Genomic DNA, 13,426 nt, shown 5'->3' on the forward strand with positions numbered 1-13,426 from the left:
GACCAGGGTGAAGCTGCTTATATATTGGGCATCAAGATCTATAGAGATAGATCAAGACGCTTAATTGGACTTTCACAAAGAACATACCTTGATAAAGTTTTGAAGAAGTTCAAAATGGATCAGTCAAAGAAAGTGTTTTTGCCTGTATTACAAGGTGTGAAGTTGAGTCAGACTCAATGCCCGACCACTTCAGAAGATAGAGAGAAAATGAAAGTCATTCCCTATCACTACTAGGGAAAAGCCTAGCAGTAGCGCGGGTTTTAGGCCTACCAGTAGCACGGGGTGCAGTGACCCACGCTACTGCTATATCCACTTAGTAGTAGCGCTTCCTAGAAAGGGTGCTACTGGTAATTACTAGTAGAGCTTCTCGCAGCCCGCGCTACTACTATTATTCCGTATTATATTCCTTTTTTATTTCATGTTGTATTCATACACCTTTATACGAGTTTTCATATAGCAGCAATTTAGAAATTGTTTTTACATCATAATGAGTTATTACATCACTTGGTGAAAGAACCGTGGACTAGTTTCAAGTGGATGGATATCCACTTGAAACTAATCTGTGGTTCTTTCACCCAATGATATAATAAATATCATCATCATCATCATATCATTAACAACATATCATCATAATACATCATTGTCATATAACACCTCCTCATGATCATCGTTTTCATCAATGAGACATCACATAGCAAGTTGGTCACTAGTCATAATCACCACTCCTCCTCATCATCAACTCTAACACATTGTACCACATAATAAACATTGTACCTAGGACCTACTTCTCTCTCATAGGACCTACTACCTTTTCTTAGGTAAAATAGCATAAAACAAGATAGGCCCTGACTCTCCATTGTGGAGAATGGAGATTATCCTGTCTCCAATTCTTGCCTTTTGCACAATGTTGCTTCCAAGAACCTCCCTACGACTGACGATGCATTTCTTCCATTCTTTGATTATCATGTCTTCACCGGTTTTAGAAATCCGATAAGGACAGGTGTGATTCGTAGGATGACCTGGCTGTATGTTCAAAACATCAAGGCGGCTATTCTGAAACATCACATGAGGCACACAATCCTTCGGGATTTTCTGCTGAAAAACATAGTAATAACTTTTCTGGTTAGCAATGTAGTTCAGTTTTAGAAGAATTTATGCAAAAGATGCATGGATGTCGTAATAGTAAAACAATCTTACCATGGCATCTCCATGGATGTTACCATAGTTCAACACGTGCACTGGTGGCACGTATTAACCATAATGTGGAGGGATAATACATATTGTAATTCTCAAGATCAGTACAAAAATGCGATCAGATGATTTTTCTCCTGATAAGTTAACTCTGAGCCATCGGTGTAGTTGGTCCTGTCTACGATCTTCCGCACATTGTTTGAGGAATGAAAATAAGCTGTTAATGAAAACAAACTGTCAACTATTTTGAAATAAACAATATCAATTAGTAAATAATTATGTTTGAGAAACTCACATAGTGGTAGAATTGAAAGCGTATTAACAAGGACCCAAATGCCAATATTGTCTTGGTCGATGTCGGGATCACCAACATCCATGGTGACAAGCATACCCTCATAAAAACCATACATCTTGCAAAGTGCTTCCCGATTTGTGCAACCAAAATGGGTTATGCTCTCAGAATTGTACAGATTTACTACAAAATCCATACCATGATGGGTCCTTAGGAGAATTTTCTTTGTTTTGAAACTTTCATGGCCTTCAAAACCCATCCTCTCCAAGACATAGCGCCTTGCATGGCATGGGATAAGCTATTCGAATTGTAAAAGATGAAAATTACACGTTGAAATAGTTGAAGTCGTGCTTAATTACGAAAAAAACACTTTTCGTCATTGCGTACCGTTTCAACATCGAAGATCTCATGGAGCTTAATGTTGAAGCACCGATCTTCGTCCAGGTGAGGCCTGTCGCACAGACTTCGGTCATCGTTGCACTAGTCACAGTCCCCCAGGAGACTTTCGTCGTTCGAGTACGACATTTCCTATGTTCATAATTCAAAGATTAAACTTGTACAATTAAATACATGTACTATAAAAAACTAAATTAGATCATTATTATTCATCACGGGTTGACTATCGATCTGCCGAGTCTTTTCTTGAAAACTCTCAGCTCACGTGGTTTATACATTCGACTGTTCGTGATGATCACTCCTCCTTTCGTCCCCGAGTGTATTACACCAAAATGTCTAGCATATGTGAACGAAGGAGGAGCGACCCCCACGACAACAGTCGGGATTGTTCGTCCTCTCATATATGGTGGAGCCTCGACAGACTGAAAGTCAACCTGAAATGTCGTTTAATTATCTTTCTAGAAATCCAGGCCACTCGATATTTCCTACATATTCTAGCACAAGTCATGCCAAAATTTACGGAAAAAACCGACATGACCTTTGCTAAAAATGATATATCGAGCGCCTGAAATTTACCGAAACAAAAATTAATCAACACTCCGGCAAAACATAGGCCACTCGGAGGTGTGAAATGCAAATATTACAGGCCACTTGGGCAAGCGCATATCCTATTTGAGCAACACAAGATATACATGTTTTTATCTACATCATATGAGCATTCAAACTTGATGGTCATTGCATTTCAATGGTTGAAAATATGAACAAAAACATTTCAAAATATCTTATAGGACTCATATTGGCATGGAGATTTGGCTGATCTCACCTCAAGGTCGGAGGGGGTCGATGACGGGGACGACTGCGGGGATGATGGAGGGGTGATAGGTCTCCAATGTATCTACTTTTCCAAACACTTTTGCCCTTGTTTTGGACTCTAACTTGCATGATTTGAATGAAACTAACCCGGACTGACACTGTTTTCAGCAGATTTACCATGATGTTGTTTCATGTGTAGAAAACAAAAGTTCTCGGAATGTCTTGAAAATCCTCGGAGGCACTTTTTTGAAAATATAAAAAATCCTCGCAAAAGATGAAGACCAGAGGGCCCACACCCTGTCCACGAGGGTGGGGGCGAGCCCTCCCCCCTGGGCGCGCCCCCCTGTCTCGTGGGCCCCCTGAGGCTCCGCCGACCTCAACTCCAACTCCATATATTCCGTCTCGCGAAGAAAAAAATCAGAGAGAAAGTTTCATTGCATTTTATGATACGGAGCCGCCGCCAAGCCCTAATCTCTCTCGGGAGGGCTGATCTAGAGTCCGTTCGGGGCTCCGGAGAAGGGGATTCGTCACTGTCGTCATCATCAACCATCCTCCATCACCAATTTCATGATGCTCACCGCCGTGCGTGAGTAATTCCATCGTAGGCTTGCTGGACGGTGATGGGTTGGATGAGATTTACCATGTAATCAAGTTAGTTTTGTTAGGGTTTGATCCCTAGTATCCACTATGTTCTGAGATTGATGTTGCTATGACTTTGCTATGCTTAATGCTTGTCACTAGGGCCCGGGTGCCATGATTTCAGATCTGAACCTATTATGTTTTCATCGATATATGTGTGTTCTTGATCCTATCTTGCAAGTATATATTCACCTATTATGTGTTATGATCTGAAAACCCCGAAGTGACAATAATCGGGATACTTCTTGGTAATGACCGTAGTTTGAGGAGTTCATGTATTCACCATGTGTTAATGCTTTGGTCCGGTTCTCTATTAAAAGGAGGCCTTAATATCCCTTAGTTTCCACTAGGACCCCACTGCCACGGGAGGGTAGGACAAAAGATGTCATGCAAGTTATTTTCCATAAGCACGTATGACTATATTCGAAATACATGCCTACATTACATTGATGAATTGGAGCTAGTTCTGTGTCACCCTATGTTATAGCTATTACATGAGGAATCGCATCCGATATGATTATCCATCACTGATCCATTGCCTACGAGCTTTTCATATATTGTGCTTTGCTTATTTACTTTTCTGTCGCTACTGTTACAATCACTACAAAACACCAAAAATATTGCTATTACTATCTTTACCTTTTACCACCATTACCATTACTATCATATTACTTTGCTACTAAATACCTTGCTGCACATACTAAGTTATCCAAGTGTGGTTGAATTAACAACTCAACTGCTAATACTCAAGAATATTCTTTGGCTTCCCTTGTGTAGAATCAATAAATTTGGGTTGAATACTTTACCCTCGAAAGCTGTTGCGATCCCCTACACTTGTGGGTCATCAAGACTAATTTCTGGTGCCATTGTCGGGGAGCATAGCTCTATTCTCTGAGTCACTTGGGATTTATATCTATTGATCACTCTGAAGGTTTTGAAAGACTCTAAAACCAAGATCTATCCCTCAACAACGAGGGGAGGTAAGGAACTGCCATCTAGCTCTGCACTAGATTCTCCTTCTGTTATTAATAAGCTTGCGACACCTAAACCTGCTACTGCTATGAATTCTGATATGTCGCATGTTATCGATGATGCCACTTCCGCTTTGCATGATACTTATGATGAAACTACTTCTGTGTGTGATACTACTTTGCCATTAGGTGAATTTCTTGATGAAGAACTTGCTAGGGCTAGAGAGAATGAAATTATTGAAGATGCTATTATTGATGATAGTGATGATGAACGTTCTCTGAATGATTATGAATTGCCCATTGTTCCTGAGGGTTATGTTATGAATAAAGAAGCTGCTGAAGCTATTTTTTCCTGCAAAGATAGATATGATCTTAAGAAACTATTAGCTAAATGGAAGCAGCAGTCTCTTAATGCTAGAATGAAATCTGACCCTGCTTTTGCTACTTCACCTATCTGTGTTACTGATAAGGATTCTGAATTCTCTGTTGATCCCGAAATTATTACTTTGGTAGAACCTGATCCTTTTTATGGCCTTGAATCTGAAACTGTTGTGGCACATCTTACCAAATTGAATGATATAGCTACCCTGTTTACTCATGATGATAAATCTCGGTACTTTTATATCCTTGAGATATTTCCGTTCTCATTAAAGGGTGATGCTAAGGCCTGGTTTAATTCTCTTGATCCTGGTTGTGTGCGTAGTCCCCAGGATATGATTTATTACTTCTCTGCTAAATATTTCCCTGCTCATAAGAAACAAGCTGCCTTGCGGGAAATATATAATTTTGTGCAAATCAAAGAAGAGAGTTTCCCACAAGCTTGGGGGAGGCTTCTCTGATTACTTAATGCTTTGCCTGATCATCCACTTAAGAAAAATAAAATACTTGATATCTTCTATAATGGACTAACCGATGCTTCCAAGGACTACTTGGATAGTTGTGCTGGTTGTGTTTTCAGGGAAAGAACAGTCGACGAAGCTGAATTATAATTGAACAATATGCTAACTAACACTACAAAAAAATACACTTCCGTGATGATACGTGTTTGTCATAGTAGGTCGCGTTTTTTGTAATGCATGTACATCCATGACAAATTTATGACAGAATCAAGATAGTCATACCTGTGCTGTCGTAGAAGTGTTCTATGACATTACCAAAATTATCATCACGAAAGTGTCCACTTTCATGACGATAAATCACGCGTCACAGAAGTGCTTTCGTCAAGGGTGACCGACACGTGGCATCCACCGTAACGGAATGCCGTTAAGCTATCGGGTTGGGTTTTGGATCCGATAACCCGTTAACAGCCCCGGCCAATGGGGATTTTCCACGTGTAAAATCATCATTGGCTGGAGGAAACACGTGTCGGCTCACCGTTGGGACAAATGTCATCCACTCATTGGACCGAAGGCGCCTATGATACGTCGACACGTGGCACGGCCCAACAGAGGCCCATTCCTGTGAAAAGGCCGACCCATTTGACTTGGTCAAAAGGTGGCGGGCCAGCCCATGGAAAGCATGTTAACGGCATGTTCGCATATAGCCCATTTACAGCCCGCTAACCCAAGGCCGTTACGCCCTATCCGAATTAGGCCCAGTAGCGTCATCTGGGCCATCCAATATGATTCCAGCCCATTTTCACTTCCGGCCCATGTATGGCCCATGACGTCTTTCGGCCCATATGAGGCCCTATGTAACTCTTGGCCTATTAACGGCCCATGGTGAAACTGGCCCGCAATGAACAGTTTATCACTTTACACCCATTAACGGCTCGTGGTGAAACTGGCCCGTAATGAACAGTATATCACTTTATACCCATTAAGGGCCCGTTATTCAGTTGGGCCGTTTCCAACAAATGTTATCTTTCGTCCTTCTCAGAGCCCATTTATTATTGGGCTCATTTCCAGCATCCGTTTACTTACGGCCCGTTACTGTCATTTTCTGCTTCTGGGCCTAATTCAGCCCGTGGTTACATCGGCCCGTTTGTGGTCCGTTAATACGTTGGGCCGTTTTCATAGCGTCATCAAATACGGCCTATTAACGATGGCCCTTTATGGTCATACGGCCCGTATAAGGCCCATTGATGATACGGCCCGTAGAAGGCCCATTGTTTCTACGGCTTGTAGAAGGCCCATTGTTTCTACGGCCCGTAGAAGGCCCATTGTTTCTACGGCCCATTGAAGGCCTACTGTTTCTACGGCCCGTAGAAGGCCCACTATTTCTACGGCCCGTAGGAGGCCTAGTGTCACTACAGTAAATATTAGCCCATGCTTATTGTGGCCTAGTTTTAAAAAGAACTACACTGACTACAAGCAAACAAATAAACAATACAACAAGGAAATAAATAAGGAAGCAACTTATGCTAGGCTATCACGGCTGTTACACATATTACATCCATTGGGCATCAAAGTTCGCCACCAGTGCAAATATAGGGAACAAAGCAGCATATCATATACACTGGTTGTCAAAGTTGGCGACCAGCATAAATAAACGCCGCAGCAAAACAAATCCAGAACTGAAACCACTTCAGAAGATCTCAAGAAACAATATCATGGGTACCAATAATGCTGGCAAGATGCTTAGCAAGCTTATTAACTTTCTCTTGTTTGGCACTTAAATCCTCCAACGCTTGCTGTTGCACCAGAAAATATGCATCTGAATTCTGCAGGGACTTCCTCAGTCCTTCAGCTTCCTGTCGCAGCACATCTGATCGATGTCTTTCAACTTGAAGTTGAGACTCAAGAAGACGAACTGATTCAGGCAGCAAGTTCGAAGAGCTTGTGCCAGCAGTAGTGGCCAGTAACTCGAACACTACATCAAGACAGGACTTTTGGGTTCCCTCACTGTCGTCAAGATAGTTTTTATCAGCTTTCTTGGAGACCAACAGGTATGTCTCACTATCTTGAACCTTATCTGCATTACTTCCTTTACCATTGGATAATGCGGTACTGTTCTCCAATATTTTGTCCGCATTCTAAAAGAGAAACAAGCAGACACATCACATGTTTACCATGTTGTATATGAAACTCATTTTGGTAAATGAGTTCAATAGTAAAGTGGACAGGATAACAGCATGAAACAAACATATATCTATGTGCCATGGTCACTTTATGGTCTATATCATTCTAGTTTTTGTTGCCAAGTCAAGATAGAGACACAGTTCAAATAATATTTGTTCAAGACAAAGCAGAATAGACAGAATATAAGTGTGGGTAACTATAGAGCAATAACAACACTTGTAATGTGCATGACATGAGAACATAACTGTTTATTCAATTGAAACTGAAATCAACATAGAGCAGGTTACAATAGCAAACCAGTTAAAGAAACAGGTTTAAAACATACCTGTTGCGCCATTGGAGTTTCAATTCCATCCTTCAAATTTGAAAATAGTTGGTATGAGTAAATACAGTAATGCAAGAGCAAAGGAGTTTGAACCATAGCTACAGAACCTGAGCTGAGAACAAATCTTCTTCTCCTTTAAGCGTTGAGTTGGGATTCGGAGTGGTGGTCCTCGTGCTTTGGGCACAACGGTTCCCTTCCTAACCGCTCGTGTTTGGGTGCTCTATGGTGGAGACGGTGTTGTGTCAACTGGAACTGGGTTACTATCTGCCGGGGTTGGGGTTAGAAGGGGTGTAGCTGGTTCTCTATCCAACTGGGTAGGGGTACAATCTGCGAGAGTCTGGGTTATGTGTGGTGGATCTGGTCCTTGGGCAAGTACAACCGTAATTCTATCTGCATCAACTGGTAGCACTATCTTTTTCTGAAGACCGTGTTGTTACTCCCTTAGATACTGCCATCACGTTCTCCAATTCAAATGGCTGATAAACAAGAAAAGTAATTGAAAGTATAGACATTGTATGATAGACAGGTGCAATGGATAGTGGGGAATAAAAGAGGACATGAAATAATTCATATTTATGTTGTCTAACCAAACAGGATAGCATGACACAATTTCACATATATGATGGCTAACTAAATAGGATAGCATGACACAATTTCACATTATGATGGCTAACTAAAAAAGATGGAAAGACATAGTTCAAAATATGAGACTATGTAAACAGGATGACATGACATAACTATATAATGTGTTTATTAAATAGGTTGACATGCCATAATTCACATACATTCATGGATAGAATGCCATAATTCTAAATATGATGCCTGTAAACACTAAACAGGATGAGATGATATAACTATACGATGTCTTTATTAAATGGGTTGCCATGCCATAATTCAGATAGATGATGTGTATGTACTATGTAAACATGATGGCATGATATAATTCAAATATATGATTTATATAGTAAGCAAGTAAGCAGATGGCAATCTATATATGATGTAAAAACTAAGCAATGCAAGACAACATGCATGACATGGGTAATATAACCCTGCCAAGTTTGAGCATAGACCTCAGGGGGGAAATAGGACTGGTCATCAGTCTCTGAATCCTCCTCTGAGGAGCTCTCTGTAGCCAGCAAGATGTCTGCTTCAGCAGGTAGCATTGTCTCCTCTAAATACCTTGTTTTCACTCTAGATACTTCCATCACCGCTTCAAATGGATGATGCACAGGAAGAGTAGTTGAATATACAAACATGTCGACAAATGGAACACGTAATACAAAAAAAGATAGCATGATATAATTCACATACATGATGATTGGCTAAACAGCATGGCATTGCATAATTCACACATATAATGCCTTTGCAACAAGATAGCATTGTATAATTTACATATATAATGTCTTGAAACAAGATGGCAATGCATAATTCACATATATGGTAATTAGACACTGAACAGGTGGCATTCACACAAAGCATGTCTAAACTAATCAAATGGCATAGCAATGCGAGACACCATACGCACGATATGAGCAACATAACCCTGCCAAGTTAGAGCATACACCTCGGGGGGAATAGGATTGGTCATCTGTCTCTGAATCCTCCTCTGAGGAGCTATCTGTAACCAGCGAGATATGCACTTCGTCAGATAGCATAGTCTGCTCAGAAGACCTTGTTTTCACTCTAGAATTTGCCATCACCGTGTCAAATGGCTGATGCACACAAAGGACAGTTGAATGTACTAACATTATTCAAAAATGTAATATGTAACAAAAAAAAGGATGGCCTGATATAATTTACATATAAGATGACTGGCTAAGCAGGATGGCATTGCAAAATTCACATATATGATGCCTGGCTAAACAAGGTGGCGCTGCATAATTCACATAAATGATGAATAAACTAAACAGATGGCATTCGCACAAAGGATGTCTAAACTAAGCAGATGACATATTTGATGTATAAAGTAAGCAATGCAAGACACCATATGCATGATATAACTAACATCAGCATGCCAAGTTAGAGCGAAGACCTCAGGGGGTAAATAGGAGTTATCTTGTCCTTCTGAATCCCCCTCAGAACAGATATCTTCCTCTCGATTACAATCTGAAATGCGTGGAGGGGGGCTGCCTTTGCGCCTACCATGGAGCGACGTCTGCATGAAATTATATTGCCACGCAAGGCTCGTCTCTTTCGCTCTACATGTTCAGTTCCATTGTTTACAATAACTATCATGCATAGGAATAAAACATAGTGAGATTATGTAAGGATTGCATGCAGAAATCCAGAGTGATGGTAGCAACCTGTGGATAGACCCAAAACCAATAATTGCAGGCAAATAATTGCTTCAGTTAATAAATACAGATAATGGCTTCTTTACTGTTTGTTTCCCACCCAACATGAAACTCATAGTAGACACCGGAGATTAACCAGATAGTAGATAGATACTATTGATAGCAGCCCCGATATGTACCCCACAACCATTTAAAAACTCAAGTTTGACCATTAGTTTGGAGCTGACTCAGAGTCTAATCGGTGAACAGGATGATAAAGTAGCATGTAATATTAAGCGATGCATAACGTAAGCAGACACGAAGGAGTGCGACCTCTCTTGCGGACCCGTGTAGTCCTCGAGGTCATCTGCTCGGTTGATGATGGTAATGCAGTTTTCATGGCTGCCAGCGGCGGGGAAGAAGATCTGAGGCGGCGAAAGACAGTCTGGAGGCCGGAACCCTGCTGTGTTGGACCCTTCTGTCGTTGGAGCAGCTGAGCTGGGGTGGACGACGGCGCAGCAGGAGAGGGACAAACCACGCAAGGTTTTCTTTGACAACTATCTGTCAGAGAAGTAATTCTGTAAGGGCTCGCTTGAATTGGAGGATTCCAACAATGCAGGGATAGGAAATAGACAGGAATAGGATAGGAATGCACGTGCAAAACAGAGAATTTAAAAACACTGGATTTCTGCCAATCTAGGTGTTTGATTCACAAGAATTGGAAGATCATAGGATGCAAAGAAGCATGGTGAGATTAAGTCAAACCACAAGAAAATGTACAGTTACAATGCTATTATGCTACTATCTCTTAGTCTTGTGCTTCATGAATAGTAATTTGAAAAGGAGGACAAGTGAAAATGAAAATTCCTACGTTTTTACTTTCAAGGAGACACTAAAGGAACAAATCCGTGTGCTCAGTGGACAATATATATTACATGTAGAGTAAAAAAGAAATGCAACAAGTGTACAACCTCTTTGGCGAAGCCATGTCGATCTCAGCGTGATTGGGTTGGCCGGTGAGGATGCTCCGGATGACTTTGCTGTCGGAGGAGGGGAAGAAGATCTTCGGCGTCTAAAGATGGAGCCCGAGGTACTGCTCCGCTCTGATGGAGGGTTTCGTCGTTGGAGCAGCTCCGGTGAGTTGTACGACGCTGAGGCTGAAGCAGGACAAGAGAGACAACGAACAACGTTAACCTGAGTGGAATTCTAATAGCATCTCCAATACATGACGTAAAATACATAACCACAAAGTGCTAGATGTAAAATACATCAGCCGCTCATCTCGGAACTTAACTGTCGAAACTGAACTTAACTGTCGAAACTGAACTTAACTCTTGAAACAGAACCTAACTCTCGAAACTGAATTTTGCTATCGAAACTGAATTTTGTTGTCGAAACTGAACGCACTAGCAAGGTGAGGCTACACGTCGGTCGACTGACTTTTTCATCTCTGATCAGTCGATTTTGCAGCCGTTGGATACGAAATCAAGGGCCTGCGGTTCATCTTCAACCTCCACCCCCCTGAGCCGCCAGCCACCACCGGCCAAATAGCAGCCCCCTGCCGCCCGCGGCCGGCGGTGCGCCGCCCCGCCCGCCCCGAAAACACTCCCCACTGCCGGTCCGCCACCGCCCCGGCCATCCCTTTAGGCCCCCCCATGCCGACCTTTTTCTCCGGTGATCCCCATGCCACCGCCCCGCCAACGCCCCGCCACCGCCGGCAACCACCGCCCCCATCCTAAACCCTAAGATAGATAGTGGGGTACCTCTCCAGCGAGCCCCCCTCCCCGCTGTGGCTGGTTCTTCCTTCACCCCGGTGAGCCCACCCCTTGAAAATCGACTGACCCAAAAGTTGATTCAGTCGACTGAAGTGTACCCAAATCGGAGCAGCATCGCAAGCAAGAGCAAGAGCGAGAGCAGCAGCGCGAGCAAGAGCAATAGCAAGAGCAGACCAGGCAGGGGACCGAGAGCAAGAGCAGAGTAGCAGCGCGAGCGAGAGCTAAAGCAGCAGCAGCTCCTACTGATGTGGACGTCGCCGCTGAGGGAGCGACGTCGTGGAGGAAGTGGCCGGCGACGCCGCCGTGGATGGAGTCGCGCCATGTCAGCTCGGGACCGAGCGCCGGCAGCACCGTGAGATCGAATCAAGAAGAAAATGCGGCGATTAGTGTACAACCTCTTTGGTGGCGCCGATTAGGCCGCAGCTTCATCCGAGGAAATGGTGATGATGATGCTCTTCCGGTGGTGCAGGTGAAGACGGTGGTGTGGGAATGGAGGTGGCGCGAAATACGAGGGGAACATCAGGGCAGCTCCTTGGAGGTGGAGGACGGGGTGGCTGAACCGGCGGGACGATGAGATCGACAATGGATCCTCATCCGGTGCGGTGGATGAGGGACGTCGAGGTGTTGTTATGGACGACGTCGTCGGGGAAGACGCTCCGGCTGGGTGGCGGACGGAGCAGGGTGTGGGGTTTTGTCGCGGGTTTTCGCGGCCTCGGTGTACGAATGGGTGGGCGGATGGGATGGTAGTGGGGAACCATGGCTTAGAGACGCGCTTGTCCGAAATGTGTGGTAAGTTACAAAAGTACCCCCCACCGATTTGAGGCGGTTCTTTCGGTTCAGGGGTACCACGGGCATTTCGCGCGTTGTAATTTCGGAATAGCAAGGCGCGGGTTGAGATGGAGGGAGTTGTCGGAGCACAACGAGACAAAGATATATCTTAAATATTTCGGGCTAACAAGGCGCGGGTTGAAATTTCCGGACAAGCCTAATGTGTACTGTACCAAATCAATGCGCACTACAAATGTCATTCAAAACTTTGAATTCATGTTATGTTCAATTAAAATATTTCGCTATGTGTATAATGCATGCAACCTACTACTCAAATGAACGTTTTAGTGCATTCCGAACGTATATACTACCGCTTCAATATGAACTAAATTTGAATAAGAACTACAGTAATGATTGTTGTGAAGTCAAAGCATTTGAATTCGTTTCTCTGTTTTAGTAAGATCTACAATCATCATTATTGTCAAGTTAAACCATCGTTTGTGTATTATCTTCACAGCACACCACATGATTAGTCTCGAGTTACATATGAACTATGTGTACTATATGAACTCGAACTAGATTTTTGGAATCCACTTTATTTTGATTTCAAATCACATTACATTTCTAGCTCTAGCTAGATCTTCATAATCTAAACCATGTCTCATATGTATAATGTGTTTATCACATTATGTATGGTGCCCCACCCCCTACGCCTACAAGTATTTAGATGTGAGTTGCAAACACCACACATTACCACAAATTCAAATAAAATGTGAGAATGTTCGATATATAGTATTGTTTAGATTGCTCGATATTTAGTTGTAAGCTGCAAACGCCGCACATTATCACAAATTCAAATAAAATGTGAGATTGTTTGATGTATAGTATGGTTTAGATTGTTCGGCATTTAGCTGTGAGTTGCAAATGCCATGCATTATCACATTATGGTATAACATGTGCACA

The sequence above is a fragment of the Triticum aestivum genome, chromosome 1B, assembly GCF_018294505.1.
Source record: "Triticum aestivum cultivar Chinese Spring chromosome 1B, IWGSC CS RefSeq v2.1, whole genome shotgun sequence".
NCBI lineage: Eukaryota > Viridiplantae > Streptophyta > Magnoliopsida > Poales > Poaceae > Triticum > Triticum aestivum.